Source organism: Limulus polyphemus, unplaced genomic scaffold, assembly GCF_000517525.1.
Source record: "Limulus polyphemus unplaced genomic scaffold, Limulus_polyphemus-2.1.2 Scaffold451, whole genome shotgun sequence".
Taxonomy (NCBI): Eukaryota; Metazoa; Arthropoda; class Merostomata; order Xiphosura; family Limulidae; genus Limulus; species Limulus polyphemus.
The window spans coordinates 256993-270359 of record NW_013666061.1 but is presented as its reverse complement, the minus strand read 5'-3'; the positions used below and the strand labels follow the sequence as shown (position 1 = coordinate 270359).

Genomic DNA, 13367 nt, shown 5'->3' with positions numbered 1-13367 from the left:
ATCGTATATATGCATATACATTATTCATACCTTCGGTGTATAGGACGCAAGCAGATTTTGACACTAAATTTTGGGGTAAAAAAGTGCGTCTTATACACCGAAAAATACGGTATATTCTATAAGAGAACAACTAATCACGTGGTGATGGTTATCACTTATGGATAAAACCAGGGTTTCATTCTCAGTATAGAGCATCGGTTTTAGGCAGAATAGATCTACATCTAGCTCTACTTGGTTTGAGATGGGAGTCGAATAATGGAAATTCATCTTGCAACAAAATAACTATTCATTAATTCACTGATCCAGTCCAATGTCCATGCAAATATGTACACTATGTTTCTTTGATTTGCATTATTGTGTTTCACTTTACATCACATGTCCACTCTGTATATTTCTTAGCTTAAAACTCAGTCGTTTAGCTAAATTCAGATTTATTTCACTATTTTCCTGATCAATCCTCCCATTATAAAGCAGAATTATCTGATACTAGCACGAAAATCTATTTATTTGAGAGTATCAAACAGTTTTATTTTGACTAGCAATGCACTTCTCACTTCGAAGTTCCAGTACAAATGTTATAAAGTTAACCTTATACTCTCGATCTGTTGTTCGAGCATCACTCAAAGGTAAACTTTGAGGCATATGTCACATGGCTCGGTGTTAGGCAAGTTCGTAGCAATATATATAATATATTTAATGTTAAAGCAAATGTCACACAAATGCTCTAACATCTATATATATTCGTGCTACAAGTGTAAGTTTCTTTTCCAGTAAAACTTGAATTATAAATGTATGATTTTAGATATTTTAATAATAATGTCCCATCCATGTAAATATTTTGTGTTGCTTTAATTTTGTAATATTTTAATGGATATTGACAAAGTTATACAAGAGTTTTAGAAATCGATTAAAGTCTAGGGCCCCCAGTGGGTAAGTTTACAGACTTTCAACACTAAAATCTGGTGTTTGATTCACCGCGATGGTCAGAGTGCAGGTAGCTAATTGTGTAGTTTTGCACTAAGAAAACAACAGCAACAAAATTAAAATCTCAAGAAAATACGGAATCCTGGAATTGGGATGAAAAATAATGAAATATCAGGACAAATTATGGATAGTGGAAATACCTTCAAGAATATTCTTGTCATTAAAGCACGTGCTCCTCACGTGATGTTAGAAATCCCTCTGGCCAAAACAATAGAAGAGTCGAAATTAAATATATCTATATAATTATAATAGTACTGTCTGTTGTATGCCCATGTAACTATTTCGTAGGGCGTGGATGGATCTTCACCAAAATTTGTATGGAGGTTCATTAGGTCCATACAGTTTTGCATTTTGCAGTTTTTATGGGCGTTTTCACCACTATCACACCTCCTATGGATGGCTCTCCACTAAATTTGGTATGGAAGTTCATTGGGTCCATGGGAAGATACATACAAATTTTCAGTTTTGCATTTTGCGGAGTTTATGGGCGTTTTTGTGATTTCGCGTTTTTTACCACTACTTCGCCCCCCTTTAATAGGTCTTTACCAAATTTGGCATGAAGGTTTGTTGGGTCCATTTGGAGATACATGGAAATTTGCGGTTTCAAATTTTGTGTTTTGCTATTTTTATAGGCGTTTTTTTACAATTACACATAAGGGAAGCAGCTTTTCATGTCCTAAGATAACCTTTCATTAATCATGAATTTACATAACTTTCGCCCAAGGGGATGGGTACTCCAGCGAGTATATGTAACCCACAACAGTACAATCTGTATCGTTACATAACTTATCAGCGGTGTGGATTTCGTTCGTTTTAAAGGAATCATTCTTAATTTGTATTTTGTTTGTTTGTCAGTCTATTATGAACGAAATATAGGGACTATTTATTTAAATACCCGTCAAATTCTGAATTACTGAATGTGAATTTTGCTGCAGACATAATAAGTTAATGCAAGGAATGTTATATATATCATGTTATATTCTTAATCTGAGACATAAAGTAAAAGATGCAAGTTCATAAGTCATAGTTTGTAATTATATGTCGAACGGTTGTCTCCAATTGAAAGAAAAAATCGTACTTGTAAAATAAATGTCGACAGGCTTCTGATTTTCGTCATACCACGTGCATATCACATGTAGCACAGTATGACCAAAAGGTAGCGCCAGAATAGTAATCCCAGAATTCTAAAGAATTGTACAGAATCTATAGACTGAACACAACTAACTGAAGTGTTGTGTTGTAAAGTAAGTGATGAGGTAAGAATTAATCGTATGTCTTATTAATGAAGCCTAACTTTTATAGTTTTCGAAAGCATGTATCATGTGTACCGAACGTTGGAAAAAGTTCAAGAGAAATTAAAGTACCCGTTAATATTTATATTCTCTCAACAATATGTAAATATGTTAAATTTAGTGATAAAATTATTATTATTATTAACATCATACTCCACATCAGGGACTATTTCAGTGTTTGGTAATGTTAGTTGTTACTGCCGGTTTCAACCACATGGCTGGATACTGGAGGTTTTTTTTTCGTTCGCTATTTCCTTGGCTTGGTGATAGTAGTAGTGGGTAATTTGTGGAACTGAAGTAATTTTGTCCCGTAAATGCTTTACGGAAAAGTAATTTATCTTCCATATGTTTCAGCGTAACAGCTGGTAGCTATCAGTTTTAATTAAGTATTTTAATATAGCAATATTTAGATTAGTTGAGACTGCCACACAGAATGAAGTTTCATAGAGTAACTTCGAGTAAGTTAATACAAATATTATAGATTAATCAGGTCGTAAAAAAATAAGTAAAAAATTAAATTTTTGTAATATATGTATGATCACTGGAAAGGCACAGAATTATGAAAGTCCGAGTTCCACTTGATTATGATAATACAAACTGCAACTTGTTAAGGGACACTTGACTGTTATCGTTCACTTGACATGAGACCAAGGGTGCGACTTAAAAGTAAAACTGAAGCAAAGTTAAGAATATAAAAATATGGTTTTGATACAAACTGTTTTCAAAAATAGTTAGTAAAGAAAACGTTTTGATGTTGTATGTAGTATCTAAATATGACAAAATATGGCATTTTAAAGTTTTTAAGGGAAAAGAAAATTGATTTGTATATCAGAATAATAGCAATTTGGAGTAGTGTTTTTTTAGCACATAGCTACCATAAGTTTAACTAGTAATAAATGCAAAGTGAGAAAAGAATAAGTAATGAAAAATGTGTTCAGTAATACTTATACTCATAATTTAGATTTCAAAGCATTATTGGCTGTGATGCTGTGGAAGTTGGCTACTATACTGATAGTCATATATCTGCTTTAACCCATCTGACATGTTGGTATTAGAATAACTCAAATGAAAAGTTCATTGAAAACTTGTTGTAATTTAGTGAATGTTGTTGAAAAACTGAAAACTTAATTGTGGATGACTTAATTTGCTCACATGTAGTCAAAATGTATTATATTTATTTATTTAGCATGTTTGATATATGTTTACCATCTCTTGTTGAGTGCATAATTTTTTTAAGTGTTGTGTGTCACTTGACTGGTGTGAGCTTACCTGTTTTGAAAATGTAACCAAACTGTTTCATTATACAATCAAGAGTTAGTTGTTTCTGTATACAAAATCAATATTTTTTATTGTTTTGTGTATTTTGGCAACTCTAGTTTTGGAAACCATTTAAATTTTGATATACTTGTGTAAAATAAAGTAAGAAATTTCATAGTTTTCCTATGTTAAAATTCAATAGGTTTGGAAAATTTTATGTTATAAAACAGTATGATTGCTAGAATGAGTTTACAATGAACAAATGGTATAGATATTTATTATTAGTAATTTACTGAAGTGCAGAATTACCAAAAAATTATTAAGAGCAAAGGAACAAACTTTGACTTGTCTTAAAACTAAGTGTAGCCTGGTAGGTGAGCATAGCTGAAATAAGACTTAAACAATTTAAGAACATTGCTTTTTTTTACTTGGTACAATAAAACTAATGCTAGAATGAATGAATACTCACTTAAAAAGAAGCTAGAAACAGATTAATGTATTGAGATAACATTAAGTATTTCTGGTGTACTGTGCTGTGTTTTTCACTGATAGTGTAAATCATACCTAAGAACTAAACCTCTTACAAATGTCAGTGATGTTGTCCAGGCATAAAAGGGGCAAATTGTTTATTTGCAGAAGATCATTGTTTTACTAGCTTTCTATCTTAATACACCTTCTGCTATTTAACTATTTTGTGTAGGGATACAATCTTTTGTTGCATAACTTAGTGATGTTAAAAAAAAATGGTCAGTGGTTAGTATAAGTAATCTGCATCAGGACTTGATCAGATAGAAAATTGGAAGATTTTGCAAAAATGTAGGTGCTAGTTCTTCTGTTAACAAATCAAGTATCACAATTGCATTATAAAAAAACTGCATATTGCAAATACTTAACATTCTTAAAATATGCGTATGACATTGCATTATATGTAATTGTTAACTCAAAAATATTTTAGAAGTGAGTTTTTTGTAATTGTTTAAGATTAATTAGCATAATGTACAAAGTACTATGAAAAAAGGTTTAAGCTTTTATTTCTGTGCAGCTGTTAGGATTCTCACATGTGAACTATACACTTTTTTTTTTTCCAAATGTTTTGTCCATCCCAAAAATTAGGTTTATGATTATAAAGAATTTATCATCCATATCTTATTTCTCAAATGATTTTCTTTCTCTGTTAATGATTTACTACTACAGGATTCATTCTGACACTTTGTTGCATTATGTTGTCTGAACAACTAATGAAGCACAGCTTTGAAAGCAGTTTTAGGCATCAATTAAATACAGTTGGGCAAGGTAGGTTCTAAACTATGTCAGTGTAAGGTAAATAAACTGGTTTGAGCAGTAATTTATAGTTTGATGAGAAAGTGACTAGATGAAGCTCCTGCAGAGATAACTAAAAGTATCTAATGGGAAGTTTAGAAAACTTGCATTGGGAAAAAAATGCAGATCTGAGACTTTGTTTATAGTTTCTTTAGATGCTCTTTTCATTCCTGTAATGGTTTTTAAGTTGTATCTTTGAAACTAAACAGGTTTCCTTCTATGACAAGATATCAGATAAGCTTTGGTTTGGCTAGTGCAGAGTAAATGCAATTAACAGTAATAAAAGAAAATGTGTATGCTACATATATAGTGGATTTTTTGTGTGTAACTATAACCTCTGTGAATAAAATAGTTGAAATTTAAAAAGGGAAGAGAAAATGTACTTGTGGCTAAATAATAATAGTAAATGATAAATTCAGTAGGAAGCAATAGCTTAAGGTTACAGAAGTTGAAGAAATGTTTTTTTTAAACTAACATGTTATAAACAAGTAACAACTTTGTCCTTCAAGAATGTCCTTACACATTTACACTTGAGAAAAGTAAAGATTCCTGGTCTTCATTTTTCAGGAAATCATTGATTCCTTTCTTACACTTTCTTAAGGTTCTTATCTTCACTAATGCTGATGGAAAATCATTCCACAAGCCAGTTATATTGTTAGAAAAATAGGTCTTATCTTGAGTCTAACCCGTCTTTTCCAAATCTTAGATCTGTCACATCTCATCCTGTTGTCTTCAAAATATAGTACAAAGAAAACAGAGGCCTTTATCATATTGATTCTTCGATCACCTTTTTAACTTCAGTAAGCTCATCTCTAAACTTTCTTTTCTTAAAAGATAACCCATGTAACCTCAGAATCATCATAGAAGCTAACATTAAAATTGTGTTTGTTTATTGTGTGTCTGAAAATAAACCTGTTGCTGGAAGAGTTGATTTATAAATGTGGCAGTGAAAGAGTTAAGGGCATTAGGGTCAGTGAAGAGTTCCATTCAAATAAAAAAAAAAAGAAGTTTAATAGGCCCAAATTTACACCAAAATATTTTCACTTTAACTGAACATTTTTTCTTTTGTATTGACTAAATGCTACTGACATAATCTATTACAAACTCTGATTCATTCTGCTATATCTGAATCACACCATAATCTGAACGAACTGAGAAAGCTTTATTAAAATGTGGGAAAGACATTCTTTGAATAAAAAAAATTCCATCTCATAAGATTGGCTTCAGTGAAAAGGCTCTCCTGATTTACTTGCATAACCCTTAATAGGTCTGTGCTGGAATCCATTTGAGTTAAAAAATGAAAGTCTGTTTAATGTTGGTGCAAATGGAGATTTTGTTTGCTTTAGTTTGATCAGGATCTTGTTGAATTTTGTTTAATGTTAGTGAACATGGAAATTCATGATTTACTTTAATGTGATCAAGATCTCATTGAATATAAAATGGAGTAAGTAATGTCGGTTTTCCAAAAATTTAAACTTCTTTTGAAGAAGAGCATTTCTTTGACTTTACAATTAACCTTTGCAATCAAAGCCAAGATAACACTTCCTTTATATCTTCCACTTGCTATTGTAATTACGAAGAAACTACATCATCAAAAATATAACATGATTGAAATATGTATTAAACTAGATAGCACAATATTTGTAACTCATGAAGGTTTGTGGAATATTTATTAGGATAAAAAAACATTTAGACAATAACAGAAATGTTATCTACTTGTACATCTGCCTATGGGACTTGCATGCCACTAGCCTTAAGGTAACTCCCACCCAAATTGATGTATTTAACTGGAACTGTGCTGGTACATGATAAGTCATCATGAGTAAAAAGCCCTCCACCAATATAAAGGTAGCAACCTCTATTAAAGTAACCCTATCTGTGCACTTTCACTCATATCATCATCCTTTTCCTTGGCACTTTATTGAATAGACGTTTTCAAATTTTGTCTGGCTTCAATTTGTTGAGATTTGCATTTGTTTATGAAACTTTGTTTTTCCGTATACTTTGGCTTTTGCCATCGCAGCTGTTTTGTAATAAATTTTCAAGTGATTGTGACCCAGGCCCCATCTCCACTATGATGTTGGGGGATTATTAACTGAGGAGGACATCACAGCCATTGTGCAATGTATTGTGAATTCTATCGTGCATGTGAGGTTTTTTATTCACATTTGTTTTTCTGACATTACTCTTATTTTGAGTTTGAACAGGAGGAAGATGAATTTCATTGCCTATCCCCTTCTAGTTTTGTATTGGGCACCTCCCTACTGGTCTACGAAAGCCCTCAGGGATTGAAGTATTACACTCCCACATTCCAGAGGAACTTTGTTTGAGGAAGTCCGTCTTTTCAGATGGCTTTCCCTATTGGGAATGCATGGTTCCCACTGCCTGCTTTCAGGTCTATTGCATGTCTCCTTGAATGAAATGTTGCATCTTACAGTAAACTTTCACTTTAGTAGGCACAGTAATGGAAGTAAAGTGAACATGAGATGGTCTATTCTTTTGAAAGTAAAATTGAACTTTTCTTGCTTTTTGCTGCCTTAGGCTTACACTGCTGATTAGGCTACACATAAAAGTTCTCTTCCAGAATCACCACTAGGGTATGAACAGACTGTTACTCCCATATGTGCCGTAATTCTGTGATCTAGTATTACCTTTAAATATTAATCAGCACTAAATCATCTTGACAACTGAATTGCAGCATGGGTAATGGTTGTTTTACTTTAAGGACGTTCATTGTTTATGGTGACAACAGCTGTGAAAATTTACTAAATCAGTGAAAATAATCTTTAGTTTCTTCTTTTGCAGTAACAGGATCTCGCTTGAATTAGTTTAGGTCAGCTTCTAAAGAAACACACCTATTATGGATACTGAGATTTTGAGTGATGAGAAACTTGACGATTAGAGATTTTATATTAATAATGCTGATATTAAAAATTTCATACTCTCATTTCAGGTTCAAGACCATTTGTGAAAACATGTTTAGGGTGACACTTCTCATTGTTTTACTGTACAGTGAATGTTAAATTCTCCATAAAATATGTATTCTAGAACCCTAAAGATATGATGCATGTATGGTCTGAGAAGTATTAGACCTATTTCAACATCATCTAAAACCACTAAGGTTCCTACTTCATTTGATCTGAGAAATATTAGACCTATTTCAACATCATCTAAAATCACTAAGGTTCCTACTTCATTTGATTATTAAAATGTTTCAGTACAAACTTAAACTAATTTAATATATGTGTACAATCTTACAAAGACTTCTTTAAATTAGAAAACATTCATTTTTATGAATCCTTCAACCTCATGCAGTATGTCATTCCCAAAAATATCTTATGTGCCACAGCAATATTTTTCTTAAGAACACTTAATATATTTTTAGATTATGTAGTAAAAATTGAGAACTTAAAATTCACTATTTTTAAATATTTAGTTCCTATTTCTTGAAAGTAACATACATTTTGCATTCACCAAAAGGTTAATGTACTGGTAAATATACATATACGTCTCTGTCCAAAATTGTATAAGCCATTTACTTGGTCAAAATAAACATTGATGAATCTCACCAAGTGTTTGTGGTTTTGATGTTTACTAATGCTGTACATTGTAGTAATTCTGACATTTCTGTTTAATTAGGAGATACTTAGCAATAACTTAATCAGAGGTTAAGCTTACTTAATATTATATGTGTGGCTGATGCTTGATTTCAGGCTTTATGTATTTTGGTTTCCGTTTGTTTATTCTTATGGTAATCATGGCCCCATGCTAGAACCACAAACGGTTGTGTGAAGGATTAAACGTGCAGGTGTTTATATGTTGTTATTATGTATATTAGTAAGTTTTAATTTTAATTAAGATAAAACATTTTCGTGTAAGTGACCGGTATTGGTGTGTGTTTTATGTATACATTTATATATAAAGAAATTAAGTATTTTCAGATGATTAGTAATTGTGAATGGTATGATATCTGTTCAGATGTTTTAATACTCGTATATTTTTCAGCTTGGGTTACATTATAAAAGTGACAGTCATTCCTCTTTTGTGGTTCACAGAGCCGGGCAAAGCCCTTGTGATGGTGGATGCTATACCTGAACTTTGGGTGTTGTTGCCCTGCCTGTTTAGCCCATTTCACATAGGGTGCTAGTCAGGTTGAAAGATCTATTTCTTTTTTCCACTATTTGCAGTCAGCTACCTTAGATTATAGTTATAAGTCTTAGTTACATTATGTAACAAAATGATGTATGTTTTAACTGATTATTTTCATTGATGTGTAGTTATTAATATAACTTCTGAGTGAAAGAGAAGACTGTATAATAATATGCCAACCACATTATATGTTATATCCAGTACCAGTGCGGTATTTAACCTAATATTAGGTCAAATGGATATGATGGACACAGTAGTGAATGAAATGCTATTTATTGTAATTTAAATAATGTATTAATAATGCTAGTTTTTAAAATTTTAAAATGTCTGAATTGCAGTATTTTTTTACAAATATTACTTGCTGGCCCACCTATAAAATAGTTGAAAGTCGATACCCGTTTTTACGGTTTGTAAGTAATAATTGCATTTTATTACAGCGAATATTAGCAGATAAACATATGGTGAAGGTAGCATAATCCAAGATATGAAATATTTTTACACAATTTTCAAATTGCATTAGGTTGCAAAAAAGTTGTATAAAATATGTTTACTTAAGATATTATAAATTGTAGAACAAGTTTTTGTGAAGTTGACCCCCATACCCACATATTAATGAAGCACCAATCTTCAGTATGTAATTGTAAGGTCATGAAAACTTGCAGCATACTTGCATAAATGTATACCTTTTGATGTGCACAAACACTGTTTGGAAATTTTAATTTAGTTTGTCTATATACAATAATTTTCATACTCTATATATAAACATGAAATGACAATGTTGATGTTTTTTAAAAACAAAAAAAGTGTAAGTTTGATCTGATTTTCTTGTGGTTCACATTTTCACGTACTATTAAATGAACTGTACGTGGATATACAATTCATACTTAAGTATATTGATTTGTGGTATTTTTAAGTAAAACTGAATCAATAGGTAAGGAAAGAAATTGTGCTGCTGGGTTTGTCGTATATCCCCTTGTTGACTATCATATTGATTCGAGACCAATGAGCGTCTGTCTGTCTTGGCTCACCAACTTTTAGCCAGTTTTCTACTGACAATTGGTTTTTCAAGCCCTCACTCTTCGTTTATCTCTCCACTTCTTTTCTCTACCCCTTCTCTCTCCTCTTCCCATTTCCTTTTCTCATCCCTCTGATTCTGTCCATCTCCTTTGTCTTGAGGAGGAAGTATTGAATCTTTTGGCCAAACATGTCGTATAGTGTTTTTACTCTCATCTCTTGTTGATCCCCAAGAAGACTGGGGATTGGCATCTAGTAATCAACATCTCATTTTTCTGCAGGAGCCTGTTCAGTTTGGGTGATTTGTCACAATATCCAAGTCCTTTCTTATGTCCACTTAGTATTTGATACGTCTAGTTGTCTTCTATTCCCATTTTAGCCAGACTCAGCCCTCTTTCCTTCACCTACAAGCGATGGAATGTCTGGTCACTAAAATTCACATTTCTCATCCTGCTTGAGAGATTCTTTTGTTTTTGGGGATTCTTTTTTCCCTGGAACCCTTTATTTCTTTGGGCATACACATATGTACCTTCTCTAGTAAACCTTGAGGGACCAGTGGATTCCTTCTTGGGATTCAGTGTTCTCAACTGTGAACCTTCCCTCTCCTATACTTGAGGAATCAGCATGGTGGCTGGACCATGCCAATACTACCTACAGAGTTTCCTTACCATCCCCTAGACTAGACCTCCATCACTTCACTGATGCTTCCATCTCAGGTTGGAATGCTTTACTGAATGATAACATGATTTCTGACATTTGGACACAGGATAGGCGTCAATTCATACCAATGTACTTAAACTTCTAACTGTTTGTTGGGTATGTTCCCATTTCCTGCCCCTACTGGTGGATCACTTGGTCATGATCTACGTCAACAATACCATAGTAATTTCTTACATCATCTGTCAAGGGGGAACCAATTCCAGGACCTATTTGTCTGGGCCCATTCTCATTGGATTTATTTTTTTGCTTGTCATGTACCAGAAGCTATGAATCTGGTGGCATATCACCTCTTTCTCAGCTGGACCACTTTATAGCAACCGAGTGGTCTCTACAACCCCAGGTCTTTTGTTGGCTCTTTTCTTGGTTGGGTATGTAACTAAGTAGTCCCTAAAAGAAAAAAATAAATTTGTTTGATATGTAAACTGTAGTTTTATAGGCATTTGACAAGTTGCCACATAAAAGGCTTGTAAAAAAAAAAAATCTCTCTATAGGTGTAGGGAATAGGTTGGCTCATTGGATAGAAAAAATGGCTGGATCGAAGAAAGCAGAGTTATAAATGGAGTTCATTCAGACTTGAGTAATGTTACCAATGGGTACCTAAGTACCCATTGTTTGGATCTTTACTCTTTTTGATATACATAAATGACATAGATGATGGAATGGTCAATAAATTACTTAAATTTGCTGATGATATTAAGGTTTTGGGTGTTGCCAGTTGTGAAGAGGATACTGCTGCTTTGCAAGAGGATTTGGAATATTTGGTGAGTCTGGTGAATAATTGGCAGATGACTTTTAATTATAACAAATGCAAGGTCATGCATTTTGGATATCATAATTTGAATTATGAGTATAATTTTAATGGGATGATCTTAATGTTATATAAGAAAAGGATCTTGGTGTTCTGATTGATCAGTCTTTTAAGTGTAACGGGCAGTGCCCTTAGGGCAAATTGTTGGAGTTTCAATTATGCTGTCGATTACACCAAATTTATTTAGTTGAGGATTTGCAGTGGCGAGTGGAGCTCACAAATCACTAACTTGAGGTACTTTACAGCTAGAATAAAGAAATAGATTCAAAGACTGACATTGAACAAAATATAACATTTATTAAATCTTTCCACATAGTATACAATAATAATCAACAGTTTACTAATCATTATAACTCTGCTGTTACTTTTAATCAGTACCAATGACCAGTTCATTTAGAGTACAATTCTTTAATATAACATGAATATCTTTTACTACTCACCTACATTAATTGACAAAAAAAAGAGATTAATTCCATACTTAAAACAGAGCTGCACCAGTATACTTCTGGAGGTTTGAGAATTTCATAGTCATAGAGGTTGGAAATTGGAAAACACTGATTCTTCCTGAGAATAACTCTAAGGAACTCAAGCACAACTGAATTTTTTGGCTCCAGACATAAGTTTTTAACCCATATTTCCTCTGTATTCTGTCGACCTTCCAAATAGTATTCCTAACTACTCGCAAGTAGTTCTAACACTTTATTGGTCAATTTGTGTAACTTCCCAGGCTAGTCCAAAACCATAACCCAAACTCTCAAGCGATTGGTTACTGTTATGGTAAGTTAGCCAGTTGCCTTTTCACTTGTACACCAGTGTCGTGTAAGGATTATATCATTAAAGTACCGCTTTTGCATGTTAACATCAACTTTTTCGTAGCTTCCACAGTACTAAGTTGGCGTCAATAATTAATCACTGTCAATCACTGGTGCTAGTGCATCTACTTAGTTGCTGGGCAATAGCTCCATTTTTTATACTTAACTTGTGATTCTCAATACCACTTAATCGGCTAGCTGAATTTTCTAGCTCTTGACCTTATTTTGTAATACAGCCGTCTTTACTTTGCCAATTCTTCATTTATATGTTCACTCAAAACTCAGAAATTGTTATAACTTCTTTCTTAAACTCTTTTAAAATTCTAAACATACTGAAGCAATTGTAAAATTCCCTCTAAAATATCAAATTGCTTAAAAAGCGATCCAAGGAATGTCCTGTAACTAGTGGCACAGCAAATAGGATTTTAGGTTTTGTCTACAGAAATTATTGAATACAAGGCTAAAGAGGTTATAATTTCATTGTATAGTCATTGGTTAGGCCACATTTGGGGTATTGTGTTCAGTCTTGGGCTCCTTATCTCGGAAAGGGTTATACCCGGAATGGTTGTCTTGGAAGGACAGGTTAAGATCTGAACTTTTCTCTTGAAAAAGACAAGAATTAGAGTGGATCAGACTGGGGTGTTTAAGATTAAGAGAATTAATAGTGTTGATGCATCATCTTTTTTGTACTTGTTATTGAGAATGGTAGAACCAGGGGACACAACTATAAATTTTGCCATGGTAGGAGTCACTTTCAATTAAGACAACTTTATTTTACTAACAGGTTGGTTGGCCTTTTGAATGGGTTGCTTTCAGATATGATGGTTGCAGTTTAACCCGACGACTACCGGCTACTAACTTTCTTAGTAGGCAATGCAAGTCTTGCTATATTTCATTCCAACAATAAAACTATTGTACGAATATATTCGAAAGTTCATAAGTACTTTGACAAATGTAGTTAGTTTAAGAAACATAAAGCCTATTACTTTTAATAAATTTAGTTTTTTTGCA

At 32.8% G+C, this 13367-nt stretch overlaps 1 protein-coding gene across 5 annotated transcripts in view; it reads left to right on the top strand.

Moving 5' to 3' along the window:
* The first annotated feature begins 2188 nt into the window (after positions 1-2188).
* LOC106458360 overlaps positions 2189-13367 on the top strand; it is a 142917-nt gene continuing 131738 nt past the window's right edge. For 3 of the 5 annotated variants that reach the window (XM_022384553.1, XM_022384552.1, XM_022384549.1), the window contains exon 1: positions 2189-2240. The gene's annotated coding sequence lies outside the window, so the exon portion shown is untranslated. Of the gene's footprint in view, positions 2241-2714; positions 2735-8984; positions 9005-13367 lie in introns of those variants that run through there. The other 2 variants (XM_022384551.1, XM_022384550.1) reach the window with 2 other exon arrangements.